Source organism: Dendrobates tinctorius, unplaced genomic scaffold, assembly GCF_039654945.1.
Source record: "Dendrobates tinctorius isolate UK_male_01 unplaced genomic scaffold, ASM3965494v1 ptg000254l, whole genome shotgun sequence".
Taxonomy (NCBI): Eukaryota; Metazoa; Chordata; class Amphibia; order Anura; family Dendrobatidae; genus Dendrobates; species Dendrobates tinctorius.
Genome location: NW_027361921.1, coordinates 4,474,644 through 4,500,369, shown reverse-complemented (window position 1 = coordinate 4,500,369; position 25,726 = coordinate 4,474,644). Strand labels below are relative to the sequence as shown.

Sequence of the window (25,726 nt, the reverse complement as noted above, 5' to 3'; positions counted from 1 at the left end):
ATATAGGATGGCATCAAGCTTTACAAATTAAAACCAGTGGATTTACAGATATGACTCTGCAAAGTTTGATAGCAGCACAGGAGTATTGTAAACTTTCATGCTTGAAGTGACCACCTCTTGGGTTAAAAATGAAAACCAAACCATTCAACACGAAAGAAGAAGCAGATTAATCCGACGACGATGGGATTCGAACCCATGCATGCAGAGCACAATGGATTAGCAGTCCATCACCTTAACCACTCGGCCACCTCGTCTACATAGCGCCCGAGCGTTTAGGTGGGAAGATGTTGAGAGGGTTTTTACCAGTCAGTGTTTTTTCACTGAAGATTGTATGTTGGCTTTTGTCAGAGTTGCCTTATCTCGTCAACTACAGTGCCTGTTGTTTGAAGTTAGCTTGGGGAAAACTCTATCAGAAATGAACCAGTGCTGAGGTTTTTAATATCAATTAGTCATAATTTTTTCTCCTTTTGGTTTTGCCATGGCATTTCTTCAATCTGTCTATTCTGTGTCATAACTTGGAAGCAAAACAAGTCCCAAATTTCAGCTGTGCTAAAAGATGGCTCATTCAATTGCAAAACTTCAAAGCCTTTGTCCTCGATACAGCTTCTGTAAATTTGTCAGTCTTTTAAATGAATGCTCTTCAAAATTTACTTGGCTTCTTAAGTGTTATGACTGAGATTGAAATCTTACTCCATGTTTCTGCTCTACGTGGAATGGAACTCAAGCTCAATATTATTTTGCTGCGCTAACCAGTTGAATGTTCGATTGGTGCTTCAATCTTCCTTGGATTTCAAATGCATTCCAGCTTCTGGTGCTGTGGCTTAGTTGGTTAAAGCGCCTGTCTAGTAAACAGTAGATCCTGAGTTCGAATCTCAGCAGTGCATTGTTTTCATGTCCTCACAAAGAAGCTTCCTATCTTAAAAATAGGTGTTTCACTTGCGACTGATAGTGCAATTGTGAGATTAAAAATCTCTTCTACCTAGGAGATATAAAGGAAGAAAGATGGCTTCAATGACAATGGCTTCATGACAATGTAAAACCAGTTGATTTAGTTTTGAAATGCATCCTTTCTATGCATCTCTAATCCGTTTATCCAATGTATCTCACCTTTATGTCCTTTGGCTTAGTTGGTCAAAGAGCCTGTTTAGTAAACAGAAAATCTTGAATTTGAATGCCAGCTATTCTTTCTTTATGTCAGTTTGGGGCTTCTTAACTCTCTAAGCAGGCTTTCTAATGTATCACACCTGTTTGTCCTTTGTCTTAGTTGGTCAAAGAGCCTGTTTAGTAAACAGAAAATCTTGAATTTGAATGCCAGCAGTCCTCTTCCTTCTTTATCTCAGTTTAGGGCTGTTTAACTCTCTAAGCAGGCTTTCTAATGTATCACACCTGTTTGACCTTTGTCTTAGTTGGTCAAAGAGCCTATTTAGTAAATGGAAAATCTTGAATTTGAATGCCAGCAGTCCTTTTCCTTCTTTATCTCAGTTTAGGGCTGTTTAACTCTCTAAGCAGGCTTTTTAATGCTTCGCACCTGTTTGTCCTTTGGCTTAGTTGGTCAAAGAGCCTATTTAGTAAAAGGAAAATCTTGATTTTGAATGTCAGCAGTGCTTTCTATTCTTCATCTCATTTTGTGGGTTTTTACCCCAAAAAGAGGACTTTTACTCTTGTTTGTCATCAAATATTAATTTCCCACAGCCCTAATATAGTGCAATTGAGAAAAAAAATTATCTGCTGTTGAAACACTTTAAAAGGAATTAGAGGATATAATTTTCTTTACAGAATATAGGATGGCATCAAGCTTTACAAATTAAAACCAGTGGATTTACAGATATGACTCTGCAAAGTTTGATAGCAGCACAGGAGTATTGTAAACTTTCATGCTTGAAGTGTCCACCTCTTGGGTTAAAAATGAAAACCAAACCATTCAACACGAAAGAAGAAGCAGATTAATCCGACGACGACGGGATTTGAACCCATGCATGCAGAGCACAATGGATTAGCAGTCCATCACCTTAACCACTCGGCCACCTCGTCTACATAGCGCCCGTGCGTTTAGGTGGGAAGATGTTGAGAGGGTTTTTACCAGTCAGTGTTTTTTCACTGAAGATTGTATGTTGGCTTTTGTCAGAGTTGCCTTATCTCGTCAACTACAGTGCCTGTTGTTTGAAGTTAGCTTGAGGAAAACTCTATCAGAAATGAACCAGTGCTGAGGTTTTTAATATCATTTAGTCCTAATTTTTCCTCCTTTTGGTTTTGCCATGGCATTTCTTCAATCTGACTATTCTGTGTCATAACCTGGAAGCAAAACAAGTCCCAAATTTCAGCTGTGCTAAAAGATGGCTCATTCAATTGCAAAACTTCAAAGCCTTTGTCCTCGATACAGCTTCTGTAAATTTGTCAGTCTTTTAAATGAATGCTCTTCAAAATTTACTTGGCTTCTTAAGTGTTATGACTGAGATTGAAATCTTACTCCATGTTTCTGCTCTACGTGGAATGGAACTCAAGCTCAATATTATTTTGCTGCGCTAACCAGTTGAATGTTCGATTGGTGCTTCAATCTTCCTTGGATTTCAAATGCATTCCATCTTCTGGTGCTGTGGCTTAGTTGGTTAAAGCGCCTGTCTAGTAAACAGGAGATCCTGAGTTCGAATCTCAGCAGTGCCTTGTTTTCATCTCCTCACAAAGAAGCTTCCTATCTTAAAAATAGGTGTTTCACTTGCGACTGATAGTGCAATTGTGAGATTAAAAATCTCTTCTACCTAAGAGATATAAAGGAAGAAAGATGGCTTCAAGCATGACAATGTAAAACCAGTTGATTTAGTTTTGAAATGCATCCTTTCTATGCATCTCTAATCCGTTTATCCAATGTATCTCACCTTTATGTCCTTTGGCTTAGTTGGTCAAAGAGCCTGTTTAGTAAACAGAAAATCTTGAATTTGAATGCCAGCTATTCTTTCTTTATGTCAGTTTGGGGCTTCTTAACTCTCTAAGCAGGCTTTCTAATGTATCACACCTATTTGTCCTTTGTCTTAGTTGGTCAAAGAGCCTGTTTAGTAAACAGAAAATCTTGAATTTGAATGCCAGCAGTGCTATTCTTTCTTTATGTAAGTTTGGGGCTTCTTAACTCTCTAAGCAGGCTTTCTAATGTATCACACCTGTTTGTCCTTTGTCTTAGTTGGTCAAAGAGCCTGTTTAGTAAACAGAAAATCTTGAATTTGAATGCCAGCAGTCCTCTTCCTTCTTTATCTCAGTTTAGGGCTGTTTAACTCTCTAAGCAGGCTTTCTAATGTATCACACCTGTTTGTCCTTTGTCTTAGTTGGTCAAAGAGCCTATTTAGTAAATGGAAAATCTTGAATTTGAATGCCAGCAGTCCTTTTCCTTCTTTATCTCAGTTTAGGGCTGTTTAACTCTCTAAGCAGGCTTTTTAATGTTTCGCACCTGTTTGTCCTTTGGCTTAGTTGGTCAAAGAGCCTATTTAGTAAAAGGAAAATCTTGATTTTGAATGTCAGCAGTGCTTTCTATTCTTCATCTCATTTTGTGGGTTTTTACCCCAAAAAGAGGACTTTTACTCTTGTTTGTCATCAAATATTAATTTCCCACAGCCCTAATATAGTGCAATTGAGAAAAAAAATTGTCTGCTGTTGAAACACTTTAAAAAGAATTAGAGGATATAATTTTCTTTACAGAATATAGGATGGCATCAAGCTTTACAAATTAAAACCAGTGGATTTACAGATCTGACTCTGCAAAGTTTGATAGCAGCACAGGAGTATTGTAAACTTTCATGCTTGAAGTGTCCACCGCTTGGGTTAAAAATGAAAACCAAACCATTCAACACGAAAGAAGAAGCAGATAAATCCGACGACGATGGGATTCGAACCCATGCATGCAGAGCACAATGGATTAGCAGTCCATCACCTTAACCACTCGTCCACCTCGTCTACATAGCGCCCGTGCGTTTAGGTGGGAAGATGTTGAGAGGGTTTTTACCAGTCAGTGTTTTTTCACTGAAGATTGTATGTTGGCTTTTGTCAGAGTTGCCTTATCTCGCCAACTACAGTGCCTGTTGTTTGAAGTTAGCTTGGGGAAAACTCTATCAGAAATGAACCAGTGCTGAGGTTTTTAATATCAATTAGTCATAATTTTTCCTCCTTTTGGTTTTGCCATGGCATTTCTTCAATCTGTCTATTCTGTGTCATAACTTGGAAGCAAAACAAGTCCCAAATTTCAGCTGTGCTAAAAGATGGCTCATTCAATTGCAAAACTTCAAAGCCTTTGTCCTCGATACAGCTTCTGTAAATTTGTCAGTCTTTTAAATGAATGCTCTTCAAAATTTACTTGGCTTCTTAAGTGTTATGACTGAGATTGAAATCTTACTCCATGTTTCTGCGCTACGTGGAATGGAACTCAAGCTCAATATTATTTTGCTGCGCTAACCAGTTGAATGTTCGATTGGTGCTTCAATCTTCCTTGGATTTCAAATGCATTCCATCTTCTGGTGCTGTGGCTTAGTTGGTTAAAGCGCCTGTCTAGTAAACAGGAGATCCTGAGTTCGAATCTCAGCAGTGCCTTGTTTTCATCTCCTCACAAAGAAGCTTCCTATCTTAAAAATAGGTGTTTCACTTGAGACTGATAGTGCAATTGTGAGATTAAAAATCTCTTCTACCTAAGAGATATAAAGGAAGAAAGATGGCTTCAAGCATGACAATGTAAAACCAGTTGATTTAGTTTTGAAATGCATCCTTTCTATGCATCTCTAATCCGTTTATCCAATGTATCTCACCTTTATGTCCTTTGGCTTAGTTGGTCAAAGAGCCTGTTTAGTAAACAGAAAATCTTGAATTTGAATGCCAGCTATTCTTTCTTTATGTCAGTTTGGGGCTTCTTAACTCTCTAAGCAGGCTTTCTAATGTATCACACCTATTTGTCCTTTGTCTTAGTTGGTCAAAGAGCCTGTTTAGTAAACAGAAAATCTTGAATTTGAATGCCAGCAGTGCTATTCTTTCTTTATGTAAGTTTGGGGCTTCTTAACTCTCTAAGCAGGCTTTCTAATGTATCACACCTGTTTGTCCTTTGTCTTAGTTGGTCAAAGAGCCTGTTTAGTAAACAGAAAATCTTGAATTTGAATGCCAGCAGTCCTCTTCCTTCTTTATCTCAGTTTAGGGCTGTTTAACTCTCTAAGCAGGCTTTCTAATGTATCACACCTGTTTGTCCTTTGTCTTAGTTGGTCAAAGAGCCTATTTAGTAAATGGAAAATCTTGAATTTGAATGCCAGCAGTCCTTTTCCTTCTTTATCTCAGTTTAGGGCTGTTTAACTCTCTAAGCAGGCTTTTTAATGTTTCGCACCTGTTTGTCCTTTGGCTTAGTTGGTCAAAGAGCCTATTTAGTAAAAGGAAAATCTTGATTTTGAATGTCAGCAGTGCTTTCTATTCTTCATCTCATTTTGTGGGTTTTTACCCCAAAAAGAGGACTTTTACTCTTGTTTGTCATCAAATATTAATTTCCCACAGCCCTAATATAGTGCAATTGAGAAAAAAAATTGTCTGCTGTTGAAACACTTTAAAAAGAATTAGAGGATATAATTTTCTTTACAGAATATAGGATGGCATCAAGCTTTACAAATTAAAACCAGTGGATTTACAGATCTGACTCTGCAAAGTTTGATAGCAGCACAGGAGTATTGTAAACTTTCATGCTTGAAGTGTCCACCGCTTGGGTTAAAAATGAAAACCAAACCATTCAACACGAAAGAAGAAGCAGATAAATCCGACGACGATGGGATTCGAACCCATGCATGCAGAGCACAATGGATTAGCAGTCCATCACCTTAACCACTCGTCCACCTCGTCTACATAGCGCCCGTGCGTTTAGGTGGGAAGATGTTGAGAGGGTTTTTACCAGTCAGTGTTTTTTCACTGAAGATTGTATGTTGGCTTTTGTCAGAGTTGCCTTATCTCGTCAACTACAGTGCCTGTTGTTTGAAGTTAGCTTGGGGAAAACTCTATCAGAAATGAACCAGTGCTGAGGTTTTTAATATCAATTAGTCATAATTTTTCCTCCTTTTGGTTTTGCCATGGCATTTCTTCAATCTGTCTATTCTGTGTCATAACTTGGAAGCAAAACAAGTCCCAAATTTCAGCTGTGCTAAAAGATGGCTCATTCAATTGCAAAACTTCAAAGCCTTTGTCCTCGATACAGCTTCTGTAAATTTGTCAGTCTTTTAAATGAATGCTCTTCAAAATTTACTTGGCTTCTTAAGTGTTATGACTGAGATTGAAATCTTACTCCATGTTTCTGCGCTACGTGGAATGGAACTCAAGCTCAATATTATTTTGCTGCGCTAACCAGTTGAATGTTCGATTGGTGCTTCAATCTTCCTTGGATTTCAAATGCATTCCATCTTCTGGTGCTGTGGCTTAGTTGGTTAAAGCGCCTGTCTAGTAAACAGGAGATCCTGAGTTCGAATCTCAGCAGTGCCTTGTTTTCATCTCCTCACAAAGAAGCTTCCTATCTTAAAAATAGGTGTTTCACTTGTGACTGATAGTGCAATTGTGAGATTAAAAATCTCTTCTATCTAAGAGATATAAAGGAAGAAAGATGGCATCAAGCATGACAATGTAAAACCAGTTGATTTAGTTTTGAAATGCCTCTTATCTATGCATCTCTAATCCGTTTATCCAATGTATCTCACCTTTATGTCCTTTGGCTTAGTTGGTCAAAGAGCCTGTTTAGTAAACAGAAAATCTTGAATTTGAATGCCAGCAGTGCTATTCTTTCTTTATGTCAGTTTGGGGCTTCTTAACTCTCTAAGCAGGCTTTCTAATGTATCACACCTGTTTGTCTTAGTTGGTCAAAGAGCCTGTTTAGTAAACAGAAAATCTTGAATTTGAATGCCAGCAGTCCTTTTCCTTCTTTATCTCAGTTTAGGGCTGTTTAACTCTCTAAGCAGGCTTTTTAATGTTTCGCACCTATTTGTCCTTTGTCTTAGTTGGTCAAAGAGCCTGTTTAGTAAACAGAAAATCTTGAATTTGAATGCCAGCAGTGCTATTCTTTCTTTATGTCAGTTTGGGGCTTCTTAACTCTCTAAGCAGGCTTTCTAATGTATCACACCTGTTTGTCCTTTGTCTTAGTTGGTCAAAGAGCCTGTTTAGTAAACAGAAAATCTTGAATTTGAATGCCAGCAGTCCTCTTCCTTCTTTATCTCAGTTTAGGGCTGTTTAACTCTCTAAGCAGGCTTTCTAATGTATCACACCTGTTTGTCCTTTGTCTTAGTAGGTCAAAGAGCCTATTTAGTAAATGGAAAATCTTGAATTTGAATGCCAGCAGTCCTTTTCCTTCTTTATCTCAGTTTAGGGCTGTTTAACTCTCTAAGCAGGCTTTTTAATGTTTCGCACCTGTTTGTCCTTTGGCTTAGTTGGTCAAAGAGCCTATTTAGTAAAAGGAAAATCTTGATTTTGAATGTCAGCAGTGCTTTCTATTCTTCATCTCATTTTGTGGGTTTTTACCCCAAAAAGAGGACTTTTACTCTTGTTTGTCATCAAATATTAATTTCCCACAGCCCTAATATAGTGCAATTGAGAAAAAAAATTGTCTGCTGTTGAAACACTTTAAAAGGAATTAGAGGATATAATTTTCTTTACAGAATATAGGATGGCATCAAGCTTTACAAATTAAAACGAGTGGATTTACAGATCTGACTCTGCAAAGTTTGATAGCAGCACAGGAGTATTGTAAACTTTCATGCTTGAAGTGTCCACCACTTGGGTTAAAAATGAAAACCAAACCATTCAACACGAAAGAAGAAGCAGATTAATACGACGAGGATGGGATTCGAACCCATGCATGCAGAGCACAATGGATTAGCAGTCCATCGCCTTAACCACTCGGCCACCTCATCTACATAGCACCCATGCATTTAGGTGGGAAGATGTTGAGAGGGTTTTTACCAGTCAGTGTTTTTTCACTGAAGATTGTATGTTGGCTTTTGTCAGAGTTGCCTTATCTCGTCAACTACAGTGCCTGTTGTTTGAAGTTAGCTTGGGGAAAACTCTATCAGAAATGAACCAGTGCTGAGGTTTTTAATATCAATTAGTCATAATTTTTCCTCCTTTTGGTTTTGCCATGGCATTTCTTCAATCTGTCTATTCTGTGTCATAACTTGGAAGCAAAACAAGTCCCAAATTTCAGCTGTGCTAAAAGATGGCTCATACAATTGCAAAACTTCAAAGCCTTTGTCCTCGATACAGCTTCTGTAAATTTGTCAGTCTTTTAAATGAATGCTCTTCAAAATTTACTTGGCTTCTTAAGTGTTATGACTGAGATTGAAATCTTACTCCATGTTTCTGCTCTACGTGGAATGGAACTCAAGCTCAATATTATTTTGCTACGCTAACCAGTTGAATGTTCGATTGGTGCTTCAATCTTCTTGGATTTCAAATGCATTCCATCTTCTGGTGCTGTGGCTTAGTTGGTTAAAGCGCCTGTCTAGTAAACAGGAGATCGAATTGAGTTCGAATCTCAGCAGTGCCTTGTTTTCATCTCCTCACAAAGAAGCTTCCTATCTTAAAAATAGGTGTTTCACTTGCGACTGATAGTGCAATTGTGAGATGAAAAATCTCTTCTACCTAAGAGATATAAAGGAAGAAAGATGGCTTCAAGCATGACAATGTAAAACCAGTTGATTTAGTTTTGAAATGCATCCTTTCTATGCATCTCTAATGCATATCCAATGTATCTCACCTTTATGTCCTTTGGCTTAGTTGGTCAAAGAGCCTGTTTAGTAAACAGAAAATCTTGAATTTGAATGCCAGCTATTCTTTCTTTATGTCAGTTTGGGGCTTCTTAACTCTCTAAGCAGGCTTTCTAATGTATCACACCTATTTGTCCTTTGTCTTAGTTGGTCAAAGAGCCTGTTTAGTAAACAGAAAATCTTGAATTTGAATGCCAGCAGTGCTATTCTTTCTTTATGTCAGTTTGGGGCTTCTTAACTCTCTAAGCAGGCTTTCTAATGTATCACACCTGTTTGTCCTTTGTCTTAGTTGGTCAAAGAGCCTGTTTAGTAAACAGAAAATCTTGAATTTGAATGCCAGCAGTCCTCTTCCTTCTTTATCTCAGTTTAGGGCTGTTTAACTCTCTAAGCAGGCTTTCTAATGTATCACACCTGTTTGTCCTTTGTCTTAGTAGGTCAAAGAGCCTATTTAGTAAATGGAAAATCTTGAATTTGAATGCCAGCAGTCCTTTTCCTTCTTTATCTCAGTTTAGGGCTGTTTAACTCTCTAAGCAGGCTTTTTAATGTTTCGCACCTGTTTGTCCTTTGGCTTAGTTGGTCAAAGAGCCTATTTAGTAAAAGGAAAATCTTGATTTTGAATGTCAGCAGTGCTTTCTATTCTTCATCTCATTTTGTGGGTTTTTACCCCAAAAAGAGGACTTTTACTCTTGTTTGTCATCAAATATTAATTTCCCACAGCCCTAATATAGTGCAATTGAGAAAAAAAATTGTCTGCTGTTGAAACACTTTAAAAGGAATTAGAGGATATAATTTTCTTTACAGAATATAGGATGGCATCAAGCTTTACAAATTAAAACGAGTGGATTTACAGATCTGACTCTGCAAAGTTTGATAGCAGCACAGGAGTATTGTAAACTTTCATGCTTGAAGTGTCCACCACTTGGGTTAAAAATGAAAACCAAACCATTCAACACGAAAGAAGAAGCAGATTAATACGACGAGGATGGGATTCGAACCCATGCATGCAGAGCACAATGGATTAGCAGTCCATCGCCTTAACCACTCGGCCACCTCATCTACATAGCACCCATGCATTTAGGTGGGAAGATGTTGAGAGGGTTTTTACCAGTCAGTGTTTTTTCACTGAAGATTGTATGTTGGCTTTTGTCAGAGTTGCCTTATCTCGTCAACTACAGTGCCTGTTGTTTGAAGTTAGCTTGGGGAAAACTCTATCAGAAATGAACCAGTGCTGAGGTTTTTAATATCAATTAGTCATAATTTTTCCTCCTTTTGGTTTTGCCATGGCATTTCTTCAATCTGTCTATTCTGTGTCATAACTTGGAAGCAAAACAAGTCCCAAATTTCAGCTGTGCTAAAAGATGGCTCATACAATTGCAAAACTTCAAAGCCTTTGTCCTCGATACAGCTTCTGTAAATTTGTCAGTCTTTTAAATGAATGCTCTTCAAAATTTACTTGGCTTCTTAAGTGTTATGACTGAGATTGAAATCTTACTCCATGTTTCTGCTCTACGTGGAATGGAACTCAAGCTCAATATTATTTTGCTACGCTAACCAGTTGAATGTTCGATTGGTGCTTCAATCTTCCTTGGATTTCAAATGCATTCCATCTTCTGGTGCTGTGGCTTAGTTGGTTAAAGCGCCTGTCTAGTAAACAGGAGATCGAATTGAGTTCGAATCTCAGCAGTGCCTTGTTTTCATCTCCTCACAAAGAAGCTTCCTATCTTAAAAATAGGTGTTTCACTTGCGACTGATAGTGCAATTGTGAGATTAAAAATCTCTTCTACCTAAGAAATATAAAGGAAGAAAGATGGCTTCAAGCATGACAATGTAAAACCAGTTGATTTAGTTTTGAAATGCATCCTTTCTATGCATCTCTAATCCGTTTATCCAATGTATCTCACCTTTATGTCCTTTGGCTTAGTTGGTCAAAGAGCCTGTTTAGTAAACAGAAAATCTTGAATTTGAATGCCAGCTATTCTTTCTTTATGTCAGTTTGGGGCTTCTTAACTCTCTAAGCAGGCTTTCTAATGTATCACACCTATTTGTCCTTTGTCTTAGTTGGTCAAAGAGCCTGTTTAGTAAACAGAAAATCTTGAATTTGAATGCCAGCAGTGCTATTCTTTCTTTATGTCAGTTTGGGGCTTCTTAACTCTCTAAGCAGGCTTTCTAATGTATCACACCTGTTTGTCCTTTGTCTTAGTTGGTCAAAGAGCCTGTTTAGTAAACAGAAAATCTTGAATTTGAATGCCAGCAGTCCTCTTCCTTCTTTATCTCAGTTTAGGGCTGTTTAACTCTCTAAGCAGGCTTTCTAATGTATCACACCTGTTTGTCCTTTGTCTTAGTAGGTCAAAGAGCCTATTTAGTAAATGGAAAATCTTGAATTTGAATGCCAGCAGTCCTTTTCCTTCTTTATCTCAGTTTAGGGCTGTTTAACTCTCTAAGCAGGCTTTTTAATGTTTCGCACCTGTTTGTCCTTTGGCTTAGTTGGTCAAAGAGCCTATTTAGTAAAAGGAAAACCTTGATTTTGAATGTCAGCAGTGCTTTCTATTCTTCATCTCATTTTGTGGGTTTTTACCCCAAAAAGAGGACTTTTACTCTTGTTTGTCATCAAATATTAATTTCCCACAGCCCTAATATAGTGCAATTGAGAAAAAAAATTGTCTGCTGTTGAAACACTTTAAAAGGAATTAGAGGATATAATTTTCTTTACAGAATATAGGATGGCATCAAGCTTTACAAATTAAAACGAGTGGATTTACAGATCTGACTCTGCAAAGTTTGATAGCAGCACAGGAGTATTGTAAACTTTCATGCTTGAAGTGTCCACCACTTGGGTTAAAAATGAAAACCAAACCATTCAACACAAAAGAAGAAGCAGATTAATCCGACGAGGATGGGATTCGAACCCATGCATGCAGAGCACAATGGATTAGCAGTCCATCGCCTTAACCACTCGGCCACCTCATCTACATAGCACACATGCATTTAGGTGGGAAGATGTTGAGAGGGTTTTTACCAGTCAGTGTTTTTTCACTGAAGATTGTATGTTGGCTTTTGTCAGAGTTGCCTTATCTCGTCAACTACAGTGCCTGTTGTTTGAAGTTAGCTTGGGGAAAACTCTATCAGAAATGAACCAGTGCTGAGGTTTTTAATATCAATTAGTCATAATTTTTCCTCCTTTTGGTTTTGCCATGGCATTTCTTCAATCTGTCTATTCTGTGTCATAACTTGGAAGCAAAACAAGTCCCAAATTTCAGCTGTGCTAAAAGATGGCTCATTCAATTGCAAAACTTCAAAGCCTTTGTCCTCGATACAGCTTCTGTAAATTTGTCAGTCTTTTAAATGAATGCTCTTCAAAATTTACTTGGCTTCTTAAGTGTTATGACTGAGATTGAAATCTTACTCCATGTTTCTGCTCTACGTGGAATGGAACTCAAGCTCAATATTATTTTGCTGCGCTAACCAGTTGAATGTTCGATTGGTGCTTCAATCTTCCTTGGATTTCAAATGCATTCCATCTTCTGGTGCTGTGGCTTAGTTGGTTAAAGCGCCTGTCTAGTAAACAGGAGATCCTGAGTTCGAATCTCAGCAGTGCCTTGTTTTCATCTCCTCACAAACAAGCTTCCTATCTTAAAAATAGGTGTTTCACTTGCGACTGATAGTGCAATTGTGAGATTAAAAATCTCTTCTACCTAAGAGATATAAAGGAAGAAAGATGGCTTCAAGCATGACAATGTAAAACCAGTTGATTTAGTTTTGAAATGCATCCTTTCTATGCATCTCTAATGCATATCCAATGTATCTCACCTTTATGTCCTTTGGCTTAGTTGGTCAAAGAGCCTGTTTAGTAAACAGAAAATCTTGAATTTGAATGCCAGCTATTCTTTCTTTATGTCAGTTTGGGGCTTCTTAACTCTCTAAGCAGGCTTTCTAATGTATCACACCTATTTGTCCTTTGTCTTAGTTGGTCAAAGAGCCTGTTTAGTAAACAGAAAATCTTGAATTTGAATGCCAGCAGTGCTATTCTTTCTTTATGTCAGTTTGGGGCTTCTTAACTCTCTAAGCAGGCTTTCTAATGTATCACACCTGTTTGTCCTTTGTCTTAGTTGGTCAAAGAGCCTGTTTAGTAAACAGAAAATCTTGAATTTGAATGCCAGCAGTCCTCTTCCTTCTTTATCTCAGTTTAGGGCTGTTTAACTCTCTAAGCAGGCTTTCTAATGTATCACACCTGTTTGTCCTTTGTCTTAGTAGGTCAAAGAGCCTATTTAGTAAATGGAAAATCTTGAATTTGAATGCCAGCAGTCCTTTTCCTTCTTTATCTCAGTTTAGGGCTGTTTAACTCTCTAAGCAGGCTTTTTAATGTTTCGCACCTGTTTGTCCTTTGGCTTAGTTGGTCAAAGAGCCTATTTAGTAAAAGGAAAATCTTGATTTTGAATGTCAGCAGTGCTTTCTATTCTTCATCTCATTTTGTGGGTTTTTACCCCAAAAAGAGGACTTTTACTCTTGTTTGTCATCAAATATTAATTTCCCACAGCCCTAATATAGTGCAATTGAGAAAAAAAATTGTCTGCTGTTGAAACACTTTAAAAGGAATTAGAGGATATAATTTTCTTTACAGAATATAGGATGGCATCAAGCTTTACAAATTAAAACGAGTGGATTTACAGATCTGACTCTGCAAAGTTTGATAGCAGCACAGGAGTATTGTAAACTTTCATGCTTGAAGTGTCCACCACTTGGGTTAAAAATGAAAACCAAACCATTCAACACGAAAGAAGAAGCAGATTAATACGACGAGGATGGGATTCGAACCCATGCATGCAGAGCACAATGGATTAGCAGTCCATCGCCTTAACCACTCGGCCACCTCATCTACATAGCACCCATGCATTTAGGTGGGAAGATGTTGAGAGGGTTTTTACCAGTCAGTGTTTTTTCACTGAAGATTGTATGTTGGCTTTTGTCAGAGTTGCCTTATCTCGTCAACTACAGTGCCTGTTGTTTGAAGTTAGCTTGGGGAAAACTCTATCAGAAATGAACCAGTGCTGAGGTTTTTAATATCAATTAGTCATAATTTTTCCTCCTTTTGGTTTTGCCATGGCATTTCTTCAATCTGTCTATTCTGTGTCATAACTTGGAAGCAAAACAAGTCCCAAATTTCAGCTGTGCTAAAAGATGGCTCATACAATTGCAAAACTTCAAAGCCTTTGTCCTCGATACAGCTTCTGTAAATTTGTCAGTCTTTTAAATGAATGCTCTTCAAAATTTACTTGGCTTCTTAAGTGTTATGACTGAGATTGAAATCTTACTCCATGTTTCTGCTCTACGTGGAATGGAACTCAAGCTCAATATTATTTTGCTACGCTAACCAGTTGAATGTTCGATTGGTGCTTCAATCTTCCTTGGATTTCAAATGCATTCCATCTTCTGGTGCTGTGGCTTAGTTGGTTAAAGCGCCTGTCTAGTAAACAGGAGATCGAATTGAGTTCGAATCTCAGCAGTGCCTTGTTTTCATCTCCTCACAAAGAAGCTTCCTATCTTAAAAATAGGTGTTTCACTTGCGACTGATAGTGCAATTGTGAGATTAAAAATCTCTTCTACCTAAGAGATATAAAGGAAGAAAGATGGCTTCAAGCATGACAATGTAAAACCAGTTGATTTAGTTTTGAAATGCATCCTTTCTATGCATCTCTAATCCGTTTATCCAATGTATCTCACCTTTATGTCCTTTGGCTTAGTTGGTCAAAGAGCCTGTTTAGTAAACAGAAAATCTTGAATTTGAATGCCAGCTATTCTTTCTTTATGTCAGTTTGGGGCTTCTTAACTCTCTAAGCAGGCTTTCTAATGTATCACACCTATTTGTCCTTTGTCTTAGTTGGTCAAAGAGCCTGTTTAGTAAACAGAAAATCTTGAATTTGAATGCCAGCAGTGCTATTCTTTCTTTATGTCAGTTTGGGGCTTCTTAACTCTCTAAGCAGGCTTTCTAATGTATCACACCTGTTTGTCCTTTGTCTTAGTTGGTCAAAGAGCCTGTTTAGTAAACAGAAAATCTTGAATTTGAATGCCAGCAGTCCTCTTCCTTCTTTATCTCAGTTTAGGGCTGTTTAACTCTCTAAGCAGGCTTTCTAATGTATCACACCTGTTTGTCCTTTGTCTTAGTAGGTCAAAGAGCCTATTTAGTAAATGGAAAATCTTGAATTTGAATGCCAGCAGTCCTTTTCCTTCTTTATCTCAGTTTAGGGCTGTTTAACTCTCTAAGCAGGCTTTTTAATGTTTCGCACCTGTTTGTCCTTTGGCTTAGTTGGTCAAAGAGCCTATTTAGTAAAAGGAAAACCTTGATTTTGAATGTCAGCAGTGCTTTCTATTCTTCATCTCATTTTGTGGGTTTTTACCCCAAAAAGAGGACTTTTACTCTTGTTTGTCATCAAATATTAATTTCCCACAGCCCTAATATAGTGCAATTGAGAAAAAAAATTGTCTGCTGTTGAAACACTTTAAAAGGAATTAGAGGATATAATTTTCTTTACAGAATATAGGATGGCATCAAGCTTTACAAATTAAAACGAGTGGATTTACAGATCTGACTCTGCAAAGTTTGATAGCAGCACAGGAGTATTGTAAACTTTCATGCTTGAAGTGTCCACCACTTGGGTTAAAAATGAAAACCAAACCATTCAACACAAAAGAAGAAGCAGATTAATCCGACGAGGATGGGATTCGAACCCATGCATGCAGAGCACAATGGATTAGCAGTCCATCGCCTTAACCACTCGGCCACCTCATCTACATAGCACACATGCATTTAGGTGGGAAGATGTTGAGAGGGTTTTTACCAGTCAGTGTTTTTTCACTGAAGATTGTATGTTGGCTTTTGTCAGAGTTGCCTTATCTCGTCAACTACAGTGCCTGTTGTTTGAAGTTAGCTTGGGGAAAACTCTATCAGAAATGAACCAGTGCTGAGGTTTTTAATATCAATTAGTCATAATTTTTCCTCCTTTTGGTTTTGCCATGGCATTTCTTCAATCTGTCTATTCTGTGTCATAACTTGGAAGCAAAACAAGTCCCAAATTTCAGCTGTGCTAAAAGATGGCTCATTCAATTGCAAAACTTCAAAGCCTTTGTCCTCGATACAGCTTCTGTAAATTTGTCAGTCTTTTAAATGAATGCTCTTCAAAATTTACTTGGCTTCTTAAGTGTTATGACTGAGATTGAAATCTTACTCCATGTTTCTGCTCTACGTGGAATGGAACTCAAGCTCAATATTATTTTGCTGCGCTAACCAGTTGAATGTTCGATTGGTGCTTCAATCTTCCTTGGATTTCAAGTGCATTCCATCTTCTGGTGCTGTGGCTTAGTTGGTTAAAGCGCCTGTCTAGTAAACAGGAGATCCTGAGTTCGAATCTCAGCAGTGCCTTGTTTTCATCTCCTCACAAACAAGCTTCCTATCTTAAAAATAGGTGTTTCACTTGCGACTGATAGTGCAATTGTGAGATTAAAAATCTCTTCTACCTAAGAGATATAAAGGAAGAAAGATGGCTTCAAGCATGACAATGTAAAACCAGTTGATTTAGTTTTGAAATGCATCCTTTCTATGCATCTCTAATGCATATCCAATGTATCTCACCTTTATGTCCTTTGGCTTAGTTGGTCAAAGAGCCTGTTTAGTAAACAGAAAATCTTGAATTTGAATGCCAGCTATTCTTTCTTTATGTCAGTTTGGGGCTTCTTAACTCTCTAAGCAGGCTTTCTAATGTATCACACCTATTTGTCCTTTGTCTTAGTTGGTCAAAGAGCCTGTTTAGTAAACAGAAAATCTTGAATTTGAATGCCAGCAGTGCTATTCTTTCTTTATGTCAGTTTGGGGCTTCTTAACTCTCTAAGCAGGCTTTCTAATGTATCACACCTGTTTGTCCTTTGTCTTAGTTGGTCAAAGAGCCTGTTTAGTAAACAGAAAATCTTGAATTTGAATGCCAGCAGTCCTCTTCCTTCTTTATCTCAGTTTAGGGCTGTTTAACTCTCTAAGCAGGCTTTCTAATGTATCACACCTGTTTGTCCTTTGTCTTAGTAGGTCAAAGAGCCTATTTAGTAAATGGAAAATCTTGAATTTGAATGCCAGCAGTCCTTTTCCTTCTTTATCTCAGTTTAGGGCTGTTTAACTCTCTAAGCAGGCTTTTTAATGTTTCGCACCTGTTTGTCCTTTGGCTTAGTTGGTCAAAGAGCCTATTTAGTAAAAGGAAAATCTTGATTTTGAATGTCAGCAGTGCTTTCTATTCTTCATCTCATTTTGTGGGTTTTTACCCCAAAAAGAGGACTTTTACTCTTGTTTGTCATCAAATATTAATTTCCCACAGCCCTAATATAGTGCAATTGAGAAAAAAAATTGTCTGCTGTTGAAACACTTTAAAAGGAATTAGAGGATATAATTTTCTTTACAGAATATAGGATGGCATCAAGCTTTACAAATTAAAACGAGTGGATTTACAGATCTGACTCTGCAAAGTTTGATAGCAGCACAGGAGTATTGTAAACTTTCATGCTTGAAGTGTCCACCACTTGGGTTAAAAATGAAAACCAAACCATTCAACACGAAAGAAGAAGCAGATTAATACGACGAGGATGGGATTCGAACCCATGCATGCAGAGCACAATGGATTAGCAGTCCATCGCCTTAACCACTCGGCCACCTCATCTACATAGCACCCATGCATTTAGGTGGGAAGATGTTGAGAGGGTTTTTACCAGTCAGTGTTTTTTCACTGAAGATTGTATGTTGGCTTTTGTCAGAGTTGCCTTATCTCGTCAACTACAGTGCCTGTTGTTTGAAGTTAGCTTGGGGAAAACTCTATCAGAAATGAACCAGTGCTGAGGTTTTTAATATCAATTAGTCATAATTTTTCCTCCTTTTGGTTTTGCCATGGCATTTCTTCAATCTGTCTATTCTGTGTCATAACTTGGAAGCAAAACAAGTCCCAAATTTCAGCTGTGCTAAAAGATGGCTCATACAATTGCAAAACTTCAAAGCCTTTGTCCTCGATACAGCTTCTGTAAATTTGTCAGTCTTTTAAATGAATGCTCTTCAAAATTTACTTGGCTTCTTAAGTGTTATGACTGAGATTGAAATCTTACTCCATGTTTCTGCTCTACGTGGAATGGAACTCAAGCTCAATATTATTTTGCTACGCTAACCAGTTGAATGTTCGATTGGTGCTTCAATCTTCCTTGGATTTCAAATGCATTCCATCTTCTGGTGCTGTGGCTTAGTTGGTTAAAGCGCCTGTCTAGTAAACAGGAGATCGAATTGAGTTCGAATCTCAGCAGTGCCTTGTTTTCATCTCCTCACAAAGAAGCTTCCTATCTTAAAAATAGGTGTTTCACTTGCGACTGATAGTGCAATTGTGAGATTAAAAATCTCTTCTACCTAAGAGATATAAAGGAAGAAAGATGGCTTCAAGCATGACAATGTAAAACCAGTTGATTTAGTTTTGAAATGCATCCTTTCTATGCATCTCTAATCCGTTTATCCAATGTATCTCACCTTTATGTCCTTTGGCTTAGTTGGTCAAAGAGCCTGTTTAGTAAACAGAAAATCTTGAATTTGAATGCCAGCTATTCTTTCTTTATGTCAGTTTGGGGCTTCTTAACTCTCTAAGCAGGCTTTCTAATGTATCACACCTATTTGTCCTTTGTCTTAGTTGGTCAAAGAGCCTGTTTAGTAAACAGAAAATCTTGAATTTGAATGCCAGCAGTGCTATTCTTTCTTTATGTCAGTTTGGGGCTTCTTAACTCTCTAAGCAGGCTTTCTAATGTATCACACCTGTTTGTCCTTTGTCTTAGTTGGTCAAAGAGCCTGTTTAGTAAACAGAAAATCTTGAATTTGAATGCCAGCAGTCCTCTTCCTTCTTTATCTCAGTTTAGGGCTGTTTAACTCTCTAAGCAGGCTTTCTAATGTATCACACCTGTTTGTCCTTTGTCTTAGTAGGTCAAAGAGCCTATTTAGTAAATGGAAAATCTTGAATTTGAATGCCAGCAGTCCTTTTCCTTCTTTATCTCAGTTTAGGGCTGTTTAACTCTCTAAGCAGGCTTTTTAATGTTTCGCACCTGTTTGTCCTTTGGCTTAGTTGGTCAAAGAGCCTATTTAGTAAAAGGAAAACCTTGATTTTGAATGTCAGCAGTGCTTTCTATTCTTCATCTCATTTTCTGGGTTTTTACCCCAAAAAGAGGACTTTTACTCTTGTTTGTCATCAAATATTAATTTCCCACAGCCCTAATATAGTGCAATTGAGAAAAAAAATTGTCTGCTGTTGAAACACTTTAAAAGGAATTAGAGGATATAATTTTCTTTACAGAATATAGGATGGCATCAAGCTTTACAAATTAAAACGAGTGGATTTACAGATCTGACTCTGCAAAGTTTGATAGCAGCACAGGAGTATTGTAAACTTTCATGCTTGAAGTGTCCACCACTTGGGTTAAAAATGAAAACCAAACCATTCAACACGAAAGAAGAAGCAGATTAATACGACGAGGATGGGATTCGAACCCATGCATGCAGAGCACAATGGATTAGCAGTCCATCGCCTTAACCACTCGGCCACCTCATCTACATAGCACCCATGCATTTAGGTGGGAAGATGTTGAGAGGGTTTTTACCAGTCAGTGTTTTTTCACTGAAGATTGTATGTTGGCTTTTGTCAGAGTTGCCTTATCTCGTCAACTACAGTGCCTGTTGTTTGAAGTTAGCTTGGGGAAAACTCTATCAGAAATGAACCAGTGCTGAGGTTTTTAATATCAATTAGTCATAATTTTTCCTCCTTTTGGTTTTGCCATGGCATTTCTTCAATCTGTCTATTCTGTGTCATAACTTGGAAGCAAAACAAGTCCCAAATTTCAGCTGTGCTAAAAGATGGCTCATTCAATTGCAAAACTTCAAAGCCTTTGTCCTCGATACAGCTTCTGTAAATTTGTCAGTCTTTTAAATGAATGCTCTTCAAAATTTACTTGGCTTCTTAAGTGTTATGACTGAGATTGAAATCTTACTCCATGTTTCTGCTCTACGTGGAATGGAACTCAAGCTCAATATTATTTTGCTGCGCTAACCAGTTGAATGTTCGATTGGTGCTTCAATCTTCCTTGGATTTCAAATGCATTCCATCTTCTGGTGCTGTGGCTTAGTTGGTTAAAGCGCCTGTCTAGTAAACAGGAGATCCTGAGTTCGAATCTCAGCAGTGCCTTGTTTTCATCTCCTCACAAAGAAGCTTCCTATCTTAAAAATAGGTGTTTCACTTGCGACTGATAGTGCAATTGTGAGATTAAAAATCTCTTCTACCTAAGAGATATAAAGGAAGAAAGATGGCTTCAAGCATGACAATGTAAAACCAGTTGATTTAGTTTTGAAATGCATCCTTTCTATGCATCTCTAATCCGTTTATCCAATGTATCTCACCTTTATGTCCTTTGGCTTAGTTGGTCAAAGAGCCTGTTTAGTAAACAGAAAATCTTGAATTTGAATGCCAGCTATTCTTTCTTTATGTCAGTTTGGGGCTTCTTAACTCTCTAAGCAGGCTTTCTAATGTATCACACCTATTTGTCCTTTGTCTTAGTTGGTCAAAGAGCCTGTTTAGTAAACAGAAAATCTTGAATTTGAATGCCAGCAGTGCTATTCTTTCTTTATGTAAGTTTGGGGCTTCTTAACTCTCTAAGCAGGCTTTCTAATGTATCACACCTGTTTGTCCTTTGTCTTAGTTGGTCAAAGAGCCTGTTTAGTAAACAGAAAATCTTGAATTTGAATGCCAGCAGTCCTCTTCCTTCTTTATCTCAGTTTAGGGCTGTTTAACTCTCTAAGCAGGCTTTCTAATGTATCACACCTGTTTGTCCTTTGTCTTAGTTGGTCAAAGAGCCTATTTAGTAAATGGAAAATCTTGAATTTGAATGCCAGCAGTCCTTTTCCTTCTTTATCTCAGTTTAGGGCTGTTTAACTCTCTAAGCAGGCTTTTTAATGTTTCGCACCTGTTTGTCCTTTGGCTTAGTTGGTCAAAGAGCCTATTTAGTAAATGGAAAATCTTGAATTTGAATGCCAGCAGTCCTTTTCCTTCTTTATCTCAGTTTAGGGCTGTTTAACTCTCTAAGCAGGCTTTTTAATGTTTCGCACCTGTTTGTCCTTTGGCTTAGTTGGTCAAAGAGCCTATTTAGTAAAAGGAAAACCTTGATTTTGAATGTCAGCAGTGCTTTCTATTCTTCATCTCATTTTGTGGGTTTTTACCCCAAAAAGAGGACTTTTACTCTTGTTTGTCATCAAATATTAATTTCCCACAGCCCTAATATAGTGCAATTGAGAAAAAAAATTGTCTGCTGTTGAAACACTTTAAAAGGAATTAGAGGATATAATTTTCTTTACAGAATATAGGATGGCATCAAGCTTTACAAATTAAAACGAGTGGATTTACAGATCTGACTCTGCAAAGTTTGATAGCAGCACAGGAGTATTGTAAACTTTCATGCTTGAAGTGTCCACCACTTGGGTTAAAAATGAAAACGAAACCATTCAACACGAAAGAAGAAGCAGATTAATACGACGAGGATGGGATTCGAACCCATGCATGCAGAGCACAATGGATTAGCAGTCCATCGCCTTAACCACTCGGCCACCTCATCTACATAGCACCCATGCATTTAGGTGGGAAGATGTTGAGAGGGTTTTTACCAGTCAGTGTTTTTTCACTGAAGATTGTATGTTGGCTTTTGTCAGAGTTGCCTTATCTCGTCAACTACAGTGCCTGTTGTTTGAAGTTAGCTTGGGGAAAACTCTATCAGAAATGAACCAGTGCTGAGGTTTTTAATATCAATTAGTCATAATTTTTCCTCCTTTTGGTTTTGCCATGGCATTTCTTCAATCTGTCTATTCTGTGTCATAACTTGGAAGCAAAACAAGTCCCAAATTTCAGCTGTGCTAAAAGATGGCTCATTCAATTGCAAAACTTCAAAGCCTTTGTCCTCGATACAGCTTCTGTAAATTTGTCAGTCTTTTAAATGAATGCTCTTCAAAATTTACTTGGCTTCTTAAGTGTTATGACTGAGATTGAAATCTTACTCCATGTTTCTGCTCTACGTGGAATGGAACTCAAGCTCAATATTATTTTGCTGCGCTAACCAGTTGAATGTTCGATTGGTGCTTCAATCTTCCTTGGATTTCAAATGCATTCCATCTTCTGGTGCTGTGGCTTAGTTGGTTAAAGCGCCTGTCTAGTAAACAGGAGATCCTGAGTTCGAATCTCAGCAGTGCCTTGTTTTCATCTCCTCACAAAGAAGCTTCCTATCTTAAAAATAGGTGTTTCACTTGCGACTGATAGTGCAATTGTGAGATTAAAAATCTCTTCTACCTAAGAGATATAAAGGAAGAAAGATGGCTTCAAGCATGACAATGTAAAACCAGTTGATTTAGTTTTGAAATGCATCCTTTCTATGCATCTCTAATCCGTTTATCCAATGTATCTCACCTTTATGTCCTTTGGCTTAGTTGGTCAAAGAGCCTGTTTAGTAAACAGAAAATCTTGAATTTGAATGCCAGCTATTCTTTCTTTATGTCAGTTTGGGGCTTCTTAACTCTCTAAGCAGGCTTTCTAATGTATCACACCTATTTGTCCTTTGTCTTAGTTGGTCAAAGAGCCTGTTTAGTAAACAGAAAATCTTGAATTTGAATGCCAGCAGTGCTATTCTTTCTTTATGTCAGTTTGGGGCTTCTTAACTCTCTAAGCAGGCTTTCTAATGTATCACACCTGTTTGTCCTTTGTCTTAGTTGGTCAAAGAGCCTGTTTAGTAAACAGAAAATCTTGAATTTGAATGCCAGCAGTCCTCTTCCTTCTTTATCTCAGTTTAGGGCTGTTTAACTCTCTAAGCAGGCTTTCTAATGTATCACACCTGTTTGTCCTTTGTCTTAGTAGGTCAAAGAGCCTATTTAGTAAATGGAAAATCTTGAATTTGAATGCCAGCAGTCCTTTTCCTTCTTTATCTCAGTTTAGGGCTGTTTAACTCTCTAAGCAGGCTTTTTAATGTTTCGCACCTGTTTGTCCTTTGGCTTAGTTGGTCAAAGAGCCTATTTAGTAAAAGGAAAACCTTGATTTTGAATGTCAGCAGTGCTTTCTATTCTTCATCTCATTTTCTGGGTTTTTACCCCAAAAAGAGGACTTTTACTCTTGTTTGTCATCAAATATTAATTTCCCACAGCCCTAATATAGTGCAATTGAGAAAAAAAATTGTCTGCTGTTGAAACACTTTAAAAGGAATTAGAGGATATAATTTTCTTTACAGAATATAGGATGGCATCAAGCTTTACAAATTAAAACGAGTGGATTTACAGATCTGACTCTGCAAAGTTTGATAGCAGCACAGGAGTATTGTAAACTTTCATGCTTGAAGTGTCCACCACTTGGGTTAAAAATGAAAACGAAACCATTCAACACGAAAGAAGAAGCAGATTAATACGACGAGGATGGGATTCGAACCCATGCATGCAGAGCACAATGGATTAGCAGTCCATCGCCTTAACCACTCGGCCACCTCATCTACATAGCACCCATGCATTTAGGTGGGAAGATGTTGAGAGGGTTTTTACCAGTCAGTGTTTTTTCACTGAAGATTGTATGTTGGCTTTTGTCAGAGTTGCCTTATCTCGTCAACTACAGTGCCTGTTGTTTGAAGTTAGCTTGGGGAAAACTCTATCAGAAATGAACCAGTGCTGAGGTTTTTAATATCAATTAGTCATAATTTTTCCTCCTTTTGGTTTTGCCATGGCATTTCTTCAATCTGTCTATTCTGTGTCATAACTTGGAAGCAAAACAAGTCCCAAATTTCAGCTGTGCTAAAAGATGGCTCATTCAATTGCAAAACTTCAAAGCCTTTGTCCTCGATACAGCTTCTGTAAATTTGTCAGTCTTTTAAATGAATGCTCTTCAAAATTTACTTGGCTTCTTAAGTGTTATGACTGAGATTGAAATCTTACTCCATGTTTCTGCTCTACGTGGAATGGAACTCAAGCTCAATATTATTTTGCTGCGCTAACCAGTTGAATGTTCGATTGGTGCTTCAATCTTCCTTGGATTTCAAATGCATTCCATCTTCTGGTGCTGTGGCTTAGTTGGTTAAAGCGCCTGTCTAGTAAACAGGAGATCCTGAGTTCGAATCTCAGCCGTGCCTTGTTTTCATCTCCTCACAAAGAAGCTTCCTATCTTAAAAATAGGTGTTTCACTTGCGACTGATAGTGCAATTGTGAGATTAAAAATCTCTTCTACCTAAGAGATATAAAGGAAGAAAGATGGCTTCAAGCATGACAATGTAAAGATGGCTTCAAGATGGCTTCAAGCATGACAATGTAAAACCAGTTGATTTAGTTTTGAAATGCATCCTTTCTATGCATCTCTAATCCGTTTATCCAATGTATCTCACCTTTATGTCCTTTGGCTTAGTTGGTCAAAGAGCCTGTTTAGTAAACAGAAAATCTTGAATTTGAATGCCAGCTATTCTTTCTTTATGTCAGTTTGGGGCTTCTTAACTCTCTAAGCAGGCTTTCTAATGTATCACACCTATTTGTCCTTTGTCTTAGTTGGTCAAAGAGCCTGTTTAGTAAACAGAAAATCTTGAATTTGAATGCCAGCAGTGCTATTCTTTCTTTATGTCAGTTTGGGGCTTCTTAACTCTCTAAGCAGGCTTTCTAATGTATCACACCTGTTTGTCCTTTGTCTTAGTTGGTCAAAGAGCCTGTTTAGTAAACAGAAAATCTTGAATTTGAATGCCAGCAGTCCTCTTCCTTCTTTATCTCAGTTTAGGGCTGTTTAACTCTCTAAGCAGGCTTTCTAATGTATCACACCTGTTTGTCCTTTGTCTTAGTAGGTCAAAGAGCCTATTTAGTAAATGGAAAATCTTGAATTTGAATGCCAGCAGTCCTTTTCCTTCTTTATCTCAGTTTAGGGCTGTTTAACTCTCTAAGCAGGCTTTTTAATGTTTCGCACCTGTTTGTCCTTTGGCTTAGTTGGTCAAAGAGCCTATTTAGTAAAAGGAAAACCTTGATTTTGAATGTCAGCAGTGCTTTCTATTCTTCATCTCATTTTCTGGGTTTTTACCCCAAAAAGAGGACTTTTACTCTTGTTTGTCATCAAATATTAATTTCCCACAGCCCTAATATAGTGCAATTGAGAAAAAAAATTGTCTGCTGTTGAAACACTTTAAAAGGAATTAGAGGATATAATTTTCTTTACAGAATATAGGATGGCATCAAGCTTTACAAATTAAAACGAGTGGATTTACAGATCTGACTCTGCAAAGTTTGATAGCAGCACAGGAGTATTGTAAACTTTCATGCTTGAAGTGTCCACCACTTGGGTTAAAAATGAAAACCAAACCATTCAACACGAAAGAAGAAGCAGATTAATACGACGAGGATGGGATTCGAACCCATGCATGCAGAGCACAATGGATTAGCAGTCCATCGCCTTAACCACTCGGCCACCTCATCTACATAGCACACATGCATTTAGGTGGGAAGATGTTGAGAGGGTTTTTACCAGTCAGTGTTTTTTCACTGAAGATTGTATGTTGGCTTTTGTCAGAGTTGCCTTATCTCGTCAACTACAGTGCCTGTTGTTTGAAGTTAGCTTGGGGAAAACTCTATCAGAAATGAACCAGTGCTGAGGTTTTTAATATCAATTAGTCATAATTTTTCCTCCTTTTGGTTTTGCCATGGCATTTCTTCAATCTGTCTATTCTGTGTCATAACTTGGAAGCAAAACAAGTCCCAAATTTCAGCTGTGCTAAAAGATGGCTCATTCAATTGCAAAACTTCAAAGCCTTTGTCCTCGATACAGCTTCTGTAAATTTGTCAGTCTTTTAAATGAATGCTCTTCAAAATTTACTTGGCTTCTTAAGTGTTATGACTGAGATTGAAATCTTACTCCATGTTTCTGCTCTACGTGGAATGGAACTCAAGCTCA

At 37.8% G+C, this 25,726-nt stretch overlaps 17 non-coding genes across 17 annotated transcripts; 7 read left to right on the top strand and 10 right to left on the bottom strand.

Annotated features, from left to right (window-relative positions):
* The first annotated feature begins 2,587 nt into the window (after positions 1–2,587).
* On the top strand, positions 2,588–2,661 carry TRNAT-AGU (transfer RNA threonine (anticodon AGU)). Its single transcript has one exon. It is a non-coding gene; the product is annotated as a tRNA-Thr (tRNA).
* A 1,834-nt stretch (positions 2,662–4,495) lies between these two features.
* On the top strand, positions 4,496–4,569 carry TRNAT-AGU (transfer RNA threonine (anticodon AGU)). The gene has a single exon. It is a non-coding gene; the product is annotated as a tRNA-Thr (tRNA).
* A 1,834-nt stretch (positions 4,570–6,403) lies between these two features.
* Positions 6,404–6,477, top strand: TRNAT-AGU (transfer RNA threonine (anticodon AGU)). The gene has a single exon. It is a non-coding gene; the product is annotated as a tRNA-Thr (tRNA).
* Positions 6,478–7,813: 1,336 nt separating this feature from the next.
* Positions 7,814–7,895, bottom strand: TRNAS-GCU (transfer RNA serine (anticodon GCU)). The gene has a single exon. It is a non-coding gene; the product is annotated as a tRNA-Ser (tRNA).
* Positions 7,896–9,721: 1,826 nt separating this feature from the next.
* Positions 9,722–9,803, bottom strand: TRNAS-GCU (transfer RNA serine (anticodon GCU)). Its single transcript has one exon. It is a non-coding gene; the product is annotated as a tRNA-Ser (tRNA).
* Positions 9,804–11,632: 1,829 nt separating this feature from the next.
* TRNAS-GCU (transfer RNA serine (anticodon GCU)) lies at positions 11,633–11,714 on the bottom strand. Its single transcript has one exon. It is a non-coding gene; the product is annotated as a tRNA-Ser (tRNA).
* A 556-nt stretch (positions 11,715–12,270) lies between these two features.
* On the top strand, positions 12,271–12,344 carry TRNAT-AGU (transfer RNA threonine (anticodon AGU)). The gene has a single exon. It is a non-coding gene; the product is annotated as a tRNA-Thr (tRNA).
* Positions 12,345–13,538: 1,194 nt separating this feature from the next.
* Positions 13,539–13,620, bottom strand: TRNAS-GCU (transfer RNA serine (anticodon GCU)). The gene has a single exon. It is a non-coding gene; the product is annotated as a tRNA-Ser (tRNA).
* A 1,829-nt stretch (positions 13,621–15,449) lies between these two features.
* TRNAS-GCU (transfer RNA serine (anticodon GCU)) lies at positions 15,450–15,531 on the bottom strand. Its single transcript has one exon. It is a non-coding gene; the product is annotated as a tRNA-Ser (tRNA).
* Positions 15,532–16,087: 556 nt separating this feature from the next.
* On the top strand, positions 16,088–16,161 carry TRNAT-AGU (transfer RNA threonine (anticodon AGU)). The gene has a single exon. It is a non-coding gene; the product is annotated as a tRNA-Thr (tRNA).
* A 1,194-nt stretch (positions 16,162–17,355) lies between these two features.
* On the bottom strand, positions 17,356–17,437 carry TRNAS-GCU (transfer RNA serine (anticodon GCU)). Its single transcript has one exon. It is a non-coding gene; the product is annotated as a tRNA-Ser (tRNA).
* A 1,829-nt stretch (positions 17,438–19,266) lies between these two features.
* On the bottom strand, positions 19,267–19,348 carry TRNAS-GCU (transfer RNA serine (anticodon GCU)). Its single transcript has one exon. It is a non-coding gene; the product is annotated as a tRNA-Ser (tRNA).
* Positions 19,349–19,904: 556 nt separating this feature from the next.
* On the top strand, positions 19,905–19,978 carry TRNAT-AGU (transfer RNA threonine (anticodon AGU)). Its single transcript has one exon. It is a non-coding gene; the product is annotated as a tRNA-Thr (tRNA).
* Positions 19,979–21,316: 1,338 nt separating this feature from the next.
* On the bottom strand, positions 21,317–21,398 carry TRNAS-GCU (transfer RNA serine (anticodon GCU)). The gene has a single exon. It is a non-coding gene; the product is annotated as a tRNA-Ser (tRNA).
* A 556-nt stretch (positions 21,399–21,954) lies between these two features.
* Positions 21,955–22,028, top strand: TRNAT-AGU (transfer RNA threonine (anticodon AGU)). Its single transcript has one exon. It is a non-coding gene; the product is annotated as a tRNA-Thr (tRNA).
* Positions 22,029–23,224: 1,196 nt separating this feature from the next.
* On the bottom strand, positions 23,225–23,306 carry TRNAS-GCU (transfer RNA serine (anticodon GCU)). The gene has a single exon. It is a non-coding gene; the product is annotated as a tRNA-Ser (tRNA).
* A 1,863-nt stretch (positions 23,307–25,169) lies between these two features.
* TRNAS-GCU (transfer RNA serine (anticodon GCU)) lies at positions 25,170–25,251 on the bottom strand. The gene has a single exon. It is a non-coding gene; the product is annotated as a tRNA-Ser (tRNA).
* Positions 25,252–25,726: the final 475 nt, after the last annotated feature.